Genomic DNA, 14,500 nt, shown 5'->3' on the forward strand with positions numbered 1-14,500 from the left:
GGAGGAGAGGAAGAGGGGGAAAGGAGGAGAGGATGGGGAAGGAGATATAGAAATAGAAGACGGAAAGGGGGAAGTAAAAGATGGGGCAGAGGGGGAGGATAGAGATGGGGAGGAGGAAGAGACTATTTTTAGGTATTTGGACAGGGGGAATATCATTCAGGCAGTTGGTTGCAAAGGTGTAGGAAGAGCTGGAAAGACACAATGAAGAAAGAAGGAGCCAGAGAAGTAAAGAGGAAGCAGGATGGACCCCCAGGGACCAGCCCCTGCTAAGGGCCCTAGATGGAGCTCCCCTCCTCTGGCTGCCATCTGCTAGTGCACGTCTGGGGAACCACTGCTGTAGCTACTGGGAGCCTGCACAGCTGCCAGCAGGAACTGCCCCACCTCCATCACTCTTGCAGCTGTGTCCAACACCTGCAACAACTGCCATACTCATTGGAGGGAGCCAGAGGGAGGAAGCACCCCTCCTTCCTTTGCCTTCCATCCCCACCAGTGCCTCCTCCTTGCAGAACCCAATAGGAAGCTGGCTGGTGGTAGAGCGGGGAATGCAGCCTGCCAACTCCAGCAGCACAGGGCAGGCAGTAGAAAGGCAGCCTGAGAGAGGGCTGGAGGTGATAGGAGAAACAACCAGCCCGGTGTCAGAATAAGAAACCACACCTGGCATTCTTTCAAGCTAACCAAAGATCCATCCTAGAAACATGAGGGACTGGGGACTGTAATCCTCTCTAATCTTCCAGCTCACATGCAACTCATATGCACTCTAGAAAACACCTCTCTGATTGCCATTGCTCCTCAAAGAGACCACCTAGTGTCTTAGGGCAGCTGACATGACAGTGTCACTTGTAGGGACTTTTCTATCAAATGATGATGTTGTACAAACCCCACATGATGTGGCCTACATTTTGAAAGACAAAGAGGAACACTGGGACCCTCCTGTCTCATGCCCCCATGAACTGAGCCTTGTTCTCTCTCCCACATGGTGGCACACACAGTTGCCCCTGGTAGACTCCTTACTGTTTTCCCCACCCCACCCCCTTTTAGGGCCAGCTAACATCCTTCAGGACCCAGCTTGATGCCACCGACACGGGAAGCCCTCCTTCACCTCAAGCCTGGGAGAGACACCCATGCTCAAGGACCCTGCTCCTATCAGTGTATTTCTCATACTGTGGCATCTCCCAGAGTTTCCAGACTGGTGTGCTACACGTAGGTTGGAGGAAGGGCAAGCTTGAGAGCCCCTCAGCCTTTGAAGTGGCTCAGTGGGACCTAGACGGGCTGGAACCCACCAGACATAAGCAGTCAAGGGTGCCATGATGAACACAATCATTTTCTCTGCATTTTAGTATACAATAAGGGCTGGGCAGCACGATGTGTTTACCTGCTGACTCATCTGGCTCCTCATTCAGCTGTTACACTGCCCGAGGTCAGGGACTGTCATATTCATCAATGTCTCCTACACACTTGAGAACCTTTCTACAAATGGTCACCTACAGAATGAAGGAGGATTTTGTGGAAGGAGAAAGATTTGATCTGAGCCTTGAATAACAGGAGCAGGATTTGGACAGGCATAGGGGAGAAGGAAATACCATTAAAAGAGAAGGAACACACATACACATGATTACAAAGGTCACAGAGAGGGCAGTACATCCCCAGTGCTCCAGGCTGAGGCCTGGCCAAGATGGTGGGCATGAACAGAGGCATCAGAAACACGGCAGGCCACAGAAGCCATGTTGGAAAGTTTGTACTTCAGCCTCGGGTAAGAGGACACCACTGAACATTTCTGAACAGAGAAGCAGCATTATAACAAAAATATTCAATGGTGAATATTTTAATGTAAAATATAAGGAAAAAAGACAAATTGGGTAGAGGAAGTCCTTTGTCATTGGTATCTTCTACAGTTGCTATATTTTTACCTGAATAAAAATAAAAGTCATATAAAGGTCATAAAAAATTTACTGAGCAGCTACATCATGCCCAATCTCTACTAAAAGCACTAATAAATATTTCCTCAATCTTTTGGTTTGCCTCCTAAGTTAAACTTTGAAATGGTATAGGATTAAAATCACAAGGCTTAAAATAGGACAAAGTGCTAGGGATTTAGCTCAGTGGTTTTGCCGCCTGCTGCGCAAGCGCGAAGACCAGAGTTCAATCCCCGGTAACAAAAAAAAAAAAAAAAAGAAATAGGACAAAGGAACGAGAGGTTTCCTCAGGACATGACTGAATGTTCTAATATTAATGCCCCAGGGGCCACTGAAAATGACATATCATTTTAGAAGTGAATATAGTGAAAACTAAGGTGTCTCTTCAGAGAAAGAATCTTCTAGAATTATGAACACTCCATTTAAGACTCCTTCAAGCCCACATCTATATGAGGAGTCTAGAAGACACTTATACTGTTAGAAATCAAAATGGTCTGCAAAAATAAAACCTTGGAAGTATCAATAAAATCTTCCAAGATAATCTCTAAGAATACATGGTAAACCTAGTTTTTTTTTTAAATCTTTAAAAGCCTTTTGACAGAAATTTGTTTTATGTACTTAACAAATGCTTATTGAAGACGAGCATTGTAAGAGTGACCTGCCTCTGGAATGGAATGGAATGGAAGAGCAATGTTCAGATCTCAGCCTGGAGGTGACAGGGACATCAACAAGTCCTGCCCACACTTTAGAGCAGAAGAACCATTTTAAGAGAGGTGTGCAAAAGCTGAACACAGTTGAGTCATGACACAGAGGTCTCTTCCCAGAAGATCCTGAATCTTGCACCAGCTGGGTTCCTGTTCCTTCTTGGGGTGTAAGCCATTTTTCCAGCAGCTTATCCTGATTTCCTACATTGACTTATTTCACCAACTCAACAGTTGCCTCATCCTTTCATCACCAAGAACGTTTTGTTCTGTTGCTTTTCCTCCTATGGACTCCATTATCTGAAGCTTTTACATACCAGATGAGCAGATTTATTGAGTGTCATTTTCCTGTTATTAATCAAAGTGTACACAGACACACAGTAAGCTAATCAGAGTTCTCTTTGAGTTCACTGCACCGTTATCCCGAAGAGAACGATACAAAGCCATAATACCCGAACCCTTTCCCATGGGAAAGATGTTAACTGGGCTCAGACCAATAGAACTCATGGGCTCTCACTTCTGATGGCCTTTGAGACAAAGTCTTGTAGTCTCATTCATTGCCAGAGCAGAAGCAGAAACAGAGGAGGCAGAAGTCATGAGAGAACCCAGAGGAAGCCACAGGCAGAGAAGCAAGTAGAGGGGCAGACCTGAGTCAAACCAAGAGGAAGTAGCAGTGATGGAAGAGAAGCAGACACCCAGTGTTGTAGCTGACCAGGGCAGCTGGGTGCTATAGCCAAATGTTACAGCTCAGTGGTGCAGCTAAGTGCTGCAGCTCAAAAGGCACAGCTGAGCTTTACATCTCAGTGTGGAAGCTCTTGCAATTTGAAGATTCGATCGATGATCACTCAAAGGGGGGGAGAAAAACCTTTATCACAGAGTGAGCTCAGAGGAGTTCTTACTTGAAGTCTGAGAGTTTTACCATAAATGAGAGCCACCTTATATAGGGATCTACAGGGTAAGCGAGCATGCTCACTGAAGCAGAGGACGGAGTTACAGAACATTCCTGTAGGGCATAGCATGCTCACAGAAGCAAGGGGTGGAGTTACAGAACATTCCTGAAAGGTCACACAGTTCAAACAGTCACAGAACATCTTGATACATTGGGCAGGAGTGCCGCAAAGCAGTACAAACTTATTATAATTCTGTTACATTTCTGGAACAAAACATTTGGTGGAAGAAAAAACATGGAGGCAAGTCGAGCAAAAGGCCAGAGCGATCTTATTGTGTAGTATTTCTCTATCACCAGGGGTCAAAAGGACATAGTGAGGCAGTCAGTTGCTTGACCTGTTCTTGGAACTGAGTTGCTGTGGGACACTTGCTGCCAGAGGACAGGGACAGACAGACGTGAATTTATTAGGACATTGTTGCTTGGGTTCCCGCACTTCTCAAGACTTAGCACCACAGAACTCTTGTCGTGTGAACAGTGTAGAGCGGCCTGGGAGTTAAGGAAGGTTGTCATGTCTTCACAGTCGGACTTGAATTTTTTTTTCATGAAGGACTGCAAGCTCTTATAATAGTAGCACATATGCAGATTCAAATACAAACAATAAAACATTCTAGAAGCAAAGCATATACATGCTTTTTACATTATCCAAGATGTGTATTAGGTGTTCTGTTATTCCATATTCTTGCCACCCATTAGTTGAAAAAAGTGGGTAATTATACTTGATTTCATTTTAAACTCAAATTTAAGACATGGAGCATGGAGTGAAGGGGTAGAGAGGCCACAATTCCACACCTCATCAAGGCAGCCAGAGATCCTAGGAAGCCAATGTCTTGTCAATACAGTGTCTAAAACTATCCTGTAGAGGACGATATGTGATCTATTTCTAGTAATCATGATTATAATACTTCTGTTCCATTCATTTTACCAAATGCCATAATATAATAAATGATCAGATCACACACATAAGTCCTCTTTCGGCATTTACTGGAAGCCCTTACATGATATTACTTTTTAAATTATTTTTCTAATATTCTAACCTGAATCCTATCTTACCAGTCACATTTATGTTCTCTTTCAGCAATCACAGGGTGCTATTTGGAAGCATTGAAAAGTTGGACTCTGAAACTTCTAGCATGATGTGGATTTGGCACCACAGGCTTAAAAGAAAAAAAAAATATATAAGATCTTCTCCCAGCTAATAGAAAAATAAATTGGAATTGCATTGTGAAAGTGCCTCAAAGAACTCACCTCAAATGAGAACTGGGTTTTTATTAGAAAAATCTGATAAGAGTCGAAAAAATATGTTGCCCAATCACCTTTATGATCTTTATGTTTTATTGTTTCATTATCCTCCTATAAAAAGGCTTTCACCTTAGGGAAAGTACTGTCTACCCAGAAACTTGGAACAGTTTCTCCTTTTGATTGAACACTTTAGCTTCATGGTAAAAGTCCACGTGCCAGTTTCCTCATTTCCTAAGCACAAAAGGAAAAGTCACCATCTTGGCCTCTTCCCGTGGACTTTAGCACTCACTACAGTCACTATTTGATTACGTTTCATATTCCTTTCCTGCTCAACAAATATTCACCGACTGATTTCCTTGCGCTGGGTCAAGCACAGTGTGGGACACAGCTTTACACATTTCTTTATTGTGTCCAGGCATGGTGCAGGGTTAGGGGTGGGAGGCTAGTAAGAAGGTCGCACAGATGGGGGCTAGGGGCTGTTTCTTTTCTTCTTGTTATTTTTCACAGTGCAAAAGGCGTCAGTACTAACATAAAGAGTTTGTTCAGTAAATAATGAGAATACAGGACAGCCTGGGGCACCCCCACAGTGGGTGAGAGGAGTCGATCAATCCTGACTCAGGGCTGTCGAGGCAGAGAAAAAGAGGAGGCAGAGGTGGCACTGAGATTTTGAGCCCTGTGTCAGGGCTGGTGTCAAACCAAAAGTACCTGGGAGGAAGAGGACTTCAACATGGGCTCCACTGAATCTGACTGTTAGAAGACTTGTGTCTGATGTTTCTCTTTGGCAGAGTGGGAAATGAGCGTGAGAACCTAAAAGAAGGGTCAGATGACACAAGCGAGGTGGAGCGCGATGGAGCGTACACAGAAGCAATGGGGGTCACCCAATTCAGCCACTGGTCACCTTCATGAGAACCATTCCAGTGATGCAGAGTTGGCTTTAAAGGCCACATGATAATTTGTCAAGGATGTGTGAGTGGGAGGAGGTAAAAGCAGTGAGCCTGAGCTATGCTTTTGCAGAGTAGTGTGAAGGCTTTCTGGTTTTGTTTTTAAGATAAAAATATTTATTTTAAGATAAGAAATATACAAAGTAAGGAAAAGGGGATCTAATTGATAAATCTCCCCCATAACTGCCTGTATCTTCTTACTGAACACTCCTTCTGGATATTTCTAACTATTCCTGAGGCCTCTGCTATTTTTCTGTAATTGTGGTTGAAAATGAAATAATAGTAAAAATAACTGTTTACGCTCTGCCAAGTATCGCTCTAAAAATCTTGTATATGTTAATTCATTTAATTTTTACAATCTAAGACGTTGGGGTCTCTCATTTCGCCTGTTTTACAGATGAGAAAACTTGGGCAAGAGAAGCTAAATATGTAATTTACTTAAATTTGCACAACTGGTAAGTAGCTGAGCTGGGCAATCTGCTGGAGTCTGTGTTCTTAATTATGATGCTGGCTACTTCCAACCACTGCAAAGGTTGAAAAAGGAGTCTGAGGAGTTTTGCAGGAACTAAGCACAATTGTAGAATGCTTTCAGATATTTATCTATGTACCAGATCATTTTAGACATAGGCTCAGTTCAACATCACTGTTGCCACAGGACAAATCATTATGTAGGAAAGCTAAAATGTCTGCCAATTTCTTAGGCCTAGAATTGAGGATGCTTAGAGCTAGAGGGCACCTTAAAGTCTCTTTGGTCCAGTACTTTCTTTTACATAAGAAGAAACGATTACTCAGAGAGCAATGCAGAGCAGCTTGGCCAAGGTCATGTCATGGCTAGGAGCCAAGTAAGACTGGAACTCAATGTCTGGAGTCTGCATACTGCACCCCAAGGAGCTGGAGGTAGAGGAGATGGAGGAGAGAGGTAGAGGGAGAGAGAAGGCAACTGGGGCGAGGCTGCACTCTGTAACCAAGTTCAAGGTGAGGGGTGAGTGGCACTGGCCTGCTCTTGGGCTGCAGCCCCTAGAGGGCTCCTAGAGTTTTCTTGGTCCTTTCTGCCCTTAGCTGAGCTCTTCTTTTCTTTCTCTTCTTGGGTTTTCCACTATTTATACCCAGAGGACCATGTTGATGAGGCCTGGCACATGAGTGCTTAAGTAATGTTTTAAATTATTTGATCCAGGCATGAGGGAATGATCAAAGGAGAAATGCAGAGGTAAAATAGCCCCATGGCTCTTACCTGAATCTATTGGGGAAACAAGAATGGATCACTTCAGTGGAATCTTGAATCCTAAGAAAAATACATAGTCTATACCAGTGACTTGAACTGTGCAGGGTTGGTACTGGCCTTTTAAGAGGTGCATCTACTTCTTTTTAATATTGAAGCTCTCAGCATATAAGCTGAAGCTGCTAACTTTTACTTCTTAATAGTATTTTATTTTGCTGCCAACAGGGATGCAGTAATGTGAAAATACTAAATGTGTGTCTTTTGCAAAAATAACTTTCCACCAAAAAAAAAAAACACCTTACTGTGCAAACATAGTTATTCCCTAAATGGCCCTACACATAGGTGAAGAAAGAAAAAGCACATTTTGCTAAATCACCACCTCTCCCAAAACAGTTACAGTTTTTCTGGGCACTGTTCAATCTTGTAAGCAGGAGAGAGAGAGACATTATTACCAGCCAATGATTATCTTGTGCATTCAGCTTGAAGATGGGTTAATATTTGAGGACAGTTCTATCTGTAAAATTAAGTTAAATGACTTAAGGAAAACATACAAACACTTGGTTTTCATATGCAGAACAATTCCTGGCTTGGATTTGATAGTATGTAGAATATGCAGTTATTTATACAGGTTTGATGAGGGACACTACAGCAACCCCAGACAAAATGTACTTTCCTTGGGGATTCTCTCACGCCTGAACACCGCTCTCCACTATGGCTTGTTGTTTCTGCTTAGGGGTTTCACTTTCTTACAGAGTGAGTGTTCCTGGAGGAAGACTACACACCAAGGGTAACAAAGGCCTGTCCGCGGATGCACATAGATCATCAAAGCTGGGAGGAGCACCTGAGCGCAAGATTAAATGACAGCTGAGCTGGCCCTCAAATCAGGGGAGCAGTAGGGAGTCTTGGAGACTGGGTGACAGGCCAGGACTCATCTTGTCCAAAGGGAAACTGCCACCCAGCTCCAGCCAATGGCCACTCCTAGGAATGGAAGCCCAGAGGAGCTACATCCTCTGCTCATGCAGGAGAAATTGAAATTCTGACTCTAATGTTACTTTCCCTTACTTTAAAACAATAGGAAGACAAGACGAAATATATTTTCTAGCCGTATCTTGCTTTGGGACCTCATCTTCCAAATTCTGTGAAACTTCCCTAGTTACCATCGTCTTAAATGTGAACCAAGGGATGGAGGCCTCAAACCTGGCTCAAATCCCAGACTTTCCATTCAGCACCCTGGTGACATATGAATATAAGGCTTATATGTTATTAATATATGTGCTGCATATTAACATGTTATATATTACTACACATTATATTAATATATCCTACATTAATATACTAACAGTAAAATATATACTATTATATTAATACACTATATATTATTTTAATTACATAAATATACTAATTACTATACTACCTATTATATGGATCACACTCATATATTTGTAGAAGACCAGTTTTCACAGTTATAAAACAAGACATCAATCACTATATTAGTCAGCTTTTCACTACAATAACAAAATACTCAAGACAGGCTACTTTATGAGGAAAATCTTATTTTACCTCACCCTTCTTGAGGCACAAAGTCTAAACAGTACAATGCAGGCTCTGCCAAAGGCTGCTCTGTGTTATGTCACATACCATGAGTATCTCTGTCTGTGCTCTCTCTCCCTATAAACCCACCAGGATGGCTGAGCATGGTGGTGCAGGCCTGTAATCCCAGCACTTGGGAGGCTGAGGCAGGAGGATTGCCATGAGTTCCAGGGCAGCCTGGGCTACACAATGAGTTCAAGGCCAGCCTGAACTATATAGCAAGACTCTGTCTCAAAAAAAAAAAAAAAAAGCCACCAGGATTCAATCATGAGGACTCTACCCTATAATCTAATCTAATCACTTCCCAACGGCCCCACCTCGAAGCACCATAGTAGGATTAAGTTTCCTATCTCTTAGCATTAACATCAGGCTTTGGTAATTGAACTCTGTGTGTGTGTGTGTGTGTGTACAAACCACCAATAGCAGCATGCTTAGGGAGCTACCTGAAGCCTGGGGCCTGATATTTTGTGAAAAAGCTTCTCTCAAGCCAGAATGAGGCAGACAGGAATGGGGTTGGAATTGAAGGGCATCTGGGAGCAGCCACAGAAGGGAATGCTGAAGGTTGGGTGTATTTTCTCATCTTCTATGTTTGTCTCCTGTTTTTGTGGCTGTCTGAGTCATTATGACTCTTGACATAGTGCATGTCCTTTCTAGGAACTTCCACCCCTTCAGATGGGACAAAAGATGCACAGAAAGGGCTTAGAATGGCAGGGAGAACCTGGGACAGGAAGTGGCCCTGTCAGCCCAGGACAGTGCTTCCTTTCTCCCACCCTTGGTGCAGGCATGATGGTCATGTCCTGTCTTCCCCGTCTGCTCTACCCTAGACTTGTCCAGATTCTGCAGTGATCACATGATGTTCAGTTTTTTTAAAAGCAACATATAAAACAAGATTAGATTAGGTACATCCTTTCTCCCACATGGTCTGCACACACTCTAAGGGGAACTCAAACCTTGTATTCTCATCCCCCTCTCTCTGGGCTGGCCCTTAGGTGAGGGCTTGTCTCTCTGCTCTTCTGCATCATCTTCCAGAGCCCAGAAAGAGCCCTGTTTTCCTAACTCTGACCCTGTTTGCTCTCCACTCCCTTCCTGGATCCTGGCTATGGATGGGCATGTTGCACTGAGGACTCTTGTAAACTAAGTGGAGAGCTGCAAGGGTTGTATGCACTGGACTTCCTGGAATAGCGGCTGACACTTAACCCATGGACCAGTTGGCAGCGGAGGAGGCCCATACATGAGCATGTGTGCTTCTCCAATGGATGAGCCCATCTCCAGCTATCCTTTCGACACCGAAGATGAAGTTGATGATATTTTGCTCATGGATGAAACTCATGGTCACATTTATAACTGAGGAAGACACCATGATTGTCAGTTTTCCAAGCATGATTGGCCCATGCACAACAACTTGGATATGGATGAAGTTCGGCTTTACCCAAGAGCCCTGTCTGATGTCACTGATAAAGAAGGACAAATAGATTCTCAAAATTACTTGGATGGAGACCAAGAGAAGTACCTGCAAGATCCTGCTTTTGATACCAATTACTCCTCTGAGCCTTGCTGGCAGTCCCCAAATCACCATGAAAACAAGTACTGTTATCTGAAGTGTGGTCACATCTGTAACTACAAAATGAGGTCACTGTCACACTTAGATAACTTGGTTTGGAGGGAGAGTAAGCATTACTATGATGCCAAACTTATTACAGATCTTTCCAATGGAAAAGAACAAAGCAAAGAGAAATCTGCCAAGAAAAGCAAGCAAGTCAAACTGTGATAGGAACAGTTAGTTAAGGCATAGATGGCACTTGAGGAAGCATCTCAACAGCTGGCAGAGAAGGACAAGATAAAGAATCAAGGGTTTGATTTTGATTCCTCTATCTTGGGAAGTATTCAGTTCAGTTCACAGGATGAGCCCACTGGTGTTGTGGACAAATTAAGTGACCTGAATAGTTCTATGTCTCAGCTAGAGCTGAAAAGCTTGATCTCCAAGTCAATAGCTGAGAGAAGCAGAGAAAGGCATGGCCAGCCTGGCTCAGCTGGAAGCACTGTTCCAGTTGTCTCAGGACCTCATTAATCGGTACTGCTATAAGATCAGGAAGAACCAGCAGGTTGAGCAGGAAAACACATGAATTACTTGGACATGTTCTTTAGCAGGAAAGAGGATGCCGACCTGTGAGGAACGGAGCTGAGCAAGGACCAGAAGCCTGGGGAGAAAGGAAGCAGGGAAGTGTTTCAGAACCACAGCAGGAGTTCCTGCTCAACAAGCAGCTGGTGTCCACGCACAGCCCATGGGGTACCCCTGAAGTCCCCTGTGCTGAAGGTATCCCCAAAGTATCCCCTAGGACCTACAGCACCACCCTGAGACGTGAACTAAACACTCAGCAGACATTCCTGTGTTCCTGTCTTTTGTATTACCAGTGTTTAAGTCATCTTTTTTTACTTAAATCAGATGGTATCCTTTAGTAAGGATTTTATCAGTTCTCAGCTTTTAAAAATCCAGACTTTTTTTCTACATGTGAGATTGTTTTCATTTTACCTGGCATGTTGTTTGCACACAAAAAAGAATCAAGCAAATAATGCAATATGGGAAGGGACAAAAGAAATGCACTAAGACCCGTAAACACATTCTCTCCTAGAACAGTGATCTGTTTTATAGGAACAAAACTCTTGGCTCGAAATGTACATAGTGAGACTATAGAGAACTACATGAAAATATCTACTTTTTTCCTAAAATATTTTTCATTCATTAGCATTTTCACATTTTTTCATGTGGTGCACATTTCTTAAAACACACCATACCAGCAGCAATTGAAAGTGAATGCCAAATTTGGTACACATGTATTATGTACCTCAAGGTACAAAAGCATAGAGCAAAACCCACATGAACCCATAGTGTTTCATGGTGTGACTTGTGTTCAGCTAATGACCATTGTAGGAAACTATTCTAAAACCTTCTCATCATCAAAATGTGTTTTGGTATTCATAGTGAAGTGTTGATATATCACATCTTATTTATTTTAGCAAAGCAGTATGTTTTCTGTACTTATGATAAAAATGAACTTAGTTTTTAAAATTTTATTTGCAAGGACACTTTATGCATTTAGCACTATAGTTTGTCCTCACCTACAGGACGATGTCCCATCAGCTCCTCCCAAGGTTGTCTCCATATACCAAAGTGTTCATTTGAAATAAAGTACTCACTGTGTAAAGGAATTTGTATTTTGGAGGTGCTTGATCTATCTACAAAGAAAAATTAGGAATTACCTTATTACAATATGTTCCCAGAAGTCTTAATTGTGGTTTTAAAAAAACTATAATATTAGACTTGTGTGCATGAAGTAATTAAGGTACATCAATATTGATTATGCACAAGGCAGGCTTGAGCAGTGCAGGCTGTAAAGAGTTAACCCCACGATTGGCTTGTTTATAGAAGTGAGTCCAGCCAAAGCCTATGTGCCAAAGTCAGAGTTACTTGCACCCAAATTCGATTAAAATCTTCTTACTAGAAGGACAGTGTTCTAATTACAACCATAAATTTTGTCTATTTTATTCCTAATTCAAGAATGCTTTGTCTTGTCCTTTAGGAGCCTTGTTTACATTAATTTCATAGAAACTGCACAGCTGCACATCCTTGCACGTAGTAATTCCCTTCCATGTAGATTGCCTTTACCCTAATTGATTACCAATAAAAATCAGTGGCTTGGGGCCGGGGATTTAGTTCAGTGGTTCTGCCACCTGCCTCAGAACCATGAGGACCCAAGTTCAATCCCCGGTACCAAAAAAAAAAAAAAAATCAGTGGCTTGTACTGGTCAGCGCCTTTGTCGATTGCACCAGCATTGGTCATCCTGGCATCCCGCTTTCTGTCTCTCTTAGTTCTGTTTTTTAGGGTTTTTTCTCAGGACTGTATCATACACTGGGCAGGAGACTGGTGCCTACTAGAGGTTTCCTAGAACATTTCAGGGGTCCTCAGTACATCATTATTGTAGTTTAAAAGTGATACATGGTAAGACACTTTTTGTTTTTACTGTGTGTTTTGATTGAATGATCTACTCCTAATCCTATTGCTTGAATGAATAAAGTTAGTTTAAATGTAGCATATGTCATGGTAGTTTCTTAGAATTTGTCTCATTTACTTTATGTTACTGAATACTGTCTTTATCATTGGCTATCCTGGCCAGCAAAAACAAACAAACAAAATAAAACAAAAAATACACAATTAATTCTAACTTCATAAAAAGAAAGAAAAGTATAGTATATGTATCCAACCACAGAAAGCCTCCTTGGAATGCACTGAAATGCACGTGGGAGGGCTGGTGGGAGAATTCTACTTGCATCTTTCTGATGGCCAAATGGATGTTTGGTTACAGGAACAATGAGCTCCCTAGCCTAACCTTCCTCCTGGTCTAGACTTCTCTGCCAGGAACACAGAGCTCTGCCAGGCACCTGGCTTGGTGTGCCTCTCCCAGGTGAGGTACCTAGCTCTTGCTTGGTTCCTCTTGGCATTTTTGTGCCCTGCCACATCAATGGACCCTGAAGTCAGGTCCTCTTTCTCCTCAAGCACCCTTGTCCTTTCTCCCAGAGAATTCCTCATTCCTACTTCCATGCTTACTGCCACATCCAGATCAGAGCCACCTGCTCCATTGGATCTGACTGTCCACCCTGTAAAGTGACTGACATGGAATAGCCCAGTGCATTGTCTAACTCTGCACATGTGAGGTCCCAGCTCTCACCTCTCTTCTGCTGTGGTCTGGATGTGGCTCATTCCACAAGGATGCATTGGTCCCCAGTTGGAAGCTTGGTCCCCAGTGTGGTAGGATTAAGAGGTGGTGGGTTCCTTTAAGAGGCAGGGCCTATTGGGAGATGATGACATCATTAGAAGCACCACCTTCAGAAAGCATTAACCTAGCTCTTATGGAACCCTGGTTTTTATAAAGCTAAAAGAAGTAAGCCTCTCCCTAGTCTCTTGCTTCCTGTGTCACCTTGTGACCCCTCTTGAGCATGCTCCTGCCTAATGGCATTTGCCCTGAGGTCCTTGCCAGAAACCAAACAGGTAGCACTACCTGTCTTAGTTACTTTTCTTTTGTTGCTGAGACAAAATGCCCAATACCCAAAGTTAAAGGAGGAAAGGTTTATTTGGCTTATAGTTCCTAGAGGTTTCAGTCCATAATTGGCTGGCTCCAATTATGCTCCAATTAGGCAAGATGGCAGAGCGGCAACAGTTCACAGTGGCACAAAACAGCAAAAGCAACAAGAGACCTTAACAGCTTTTTTCTCCCCCCTTTACCCCTTCCAGACTACCAGGATTAAGGTGGTGCCAAACCAATCACTCATGTGTTGTGGTTTAGTAATCACATGCCCTTAATCCCAGCATCACACATTCTAGATTCAGCCATCCCTGAAAAAGAAAACCCCACCTCATCTGCATGAGGCTTTGGGGGGACATCTACACACAAGCCATAATATTCTGCCTGGGCCCCCCCAAAACTCATGCATATCTCTTTATGCAAAAAAGCATTTAGTCCATCTCCAAGAGTTGCCAAAGTCCTAACAATTTCAGCATTGCTGAAAAGTCCAAGTCCAAAGTCTCCTCTGACATTTAAGGTAAATTCTTAGCTGCAAGCCACTGTACAAATGAAAAGAAAGTCAAACACTTCCAACATTCAATGGTACAAGATAGACACTACCATTCCAAAAGGTTCAAACAGGGATACAAAGGAATGGGACCAAAGCAAGTCCAAAATCCAGCAGGGTAAACATTAAATCCCACAATTCCACTTCTAGCATCCCTGGCAATTTGTGGCAAGTCATGAACTCCAAAGGGCTTCTGTGGCTCCACCCCTACAGCACTGCTGATGGTTGTAGCTACCATGGCTTCTCTCTTGGGCCAGTTCTGTTCTCTCCTTGAAGCTTTCCTTAGATGATCCATGCTTCTAACATCTCCAAACTTTTGGGG

At 42.9% G+C, this 14,500-nt stretch overlaps 1 pseudogene; it reads left to right on the top strand.

Moving 5' to 3' along the window:
- Positions 1–9,751: 9,751 nt before the first annotated feature.
- Positions 9,752–13,231, top strand: LOC101718992 (mitogen-activated protein kinase 6 pseudogene; annotated as a pseudogene).
- The last annotated feature ends 1,269 nt before the right edge of the window (positions 13,232–14,500 follow it).

Source organism: Heterocephalus glaber, unplaced genomic scaffold (genome assembly GCF_053883595.1).
Source record: "Heterocephalus glaber isolate CG9 unplaced genomic scaffold, H.glaber_assembly_v1.0 deba00000470, whole genome shotgun sequence".
Classification (NCBI taxonomy): domain Eukaryota; kingdom Metazoa; phylum Chordata; class Mammalia; order Rodentia; family Bathyergidae; genus Heterocephalus; species Heterocephalus glaber.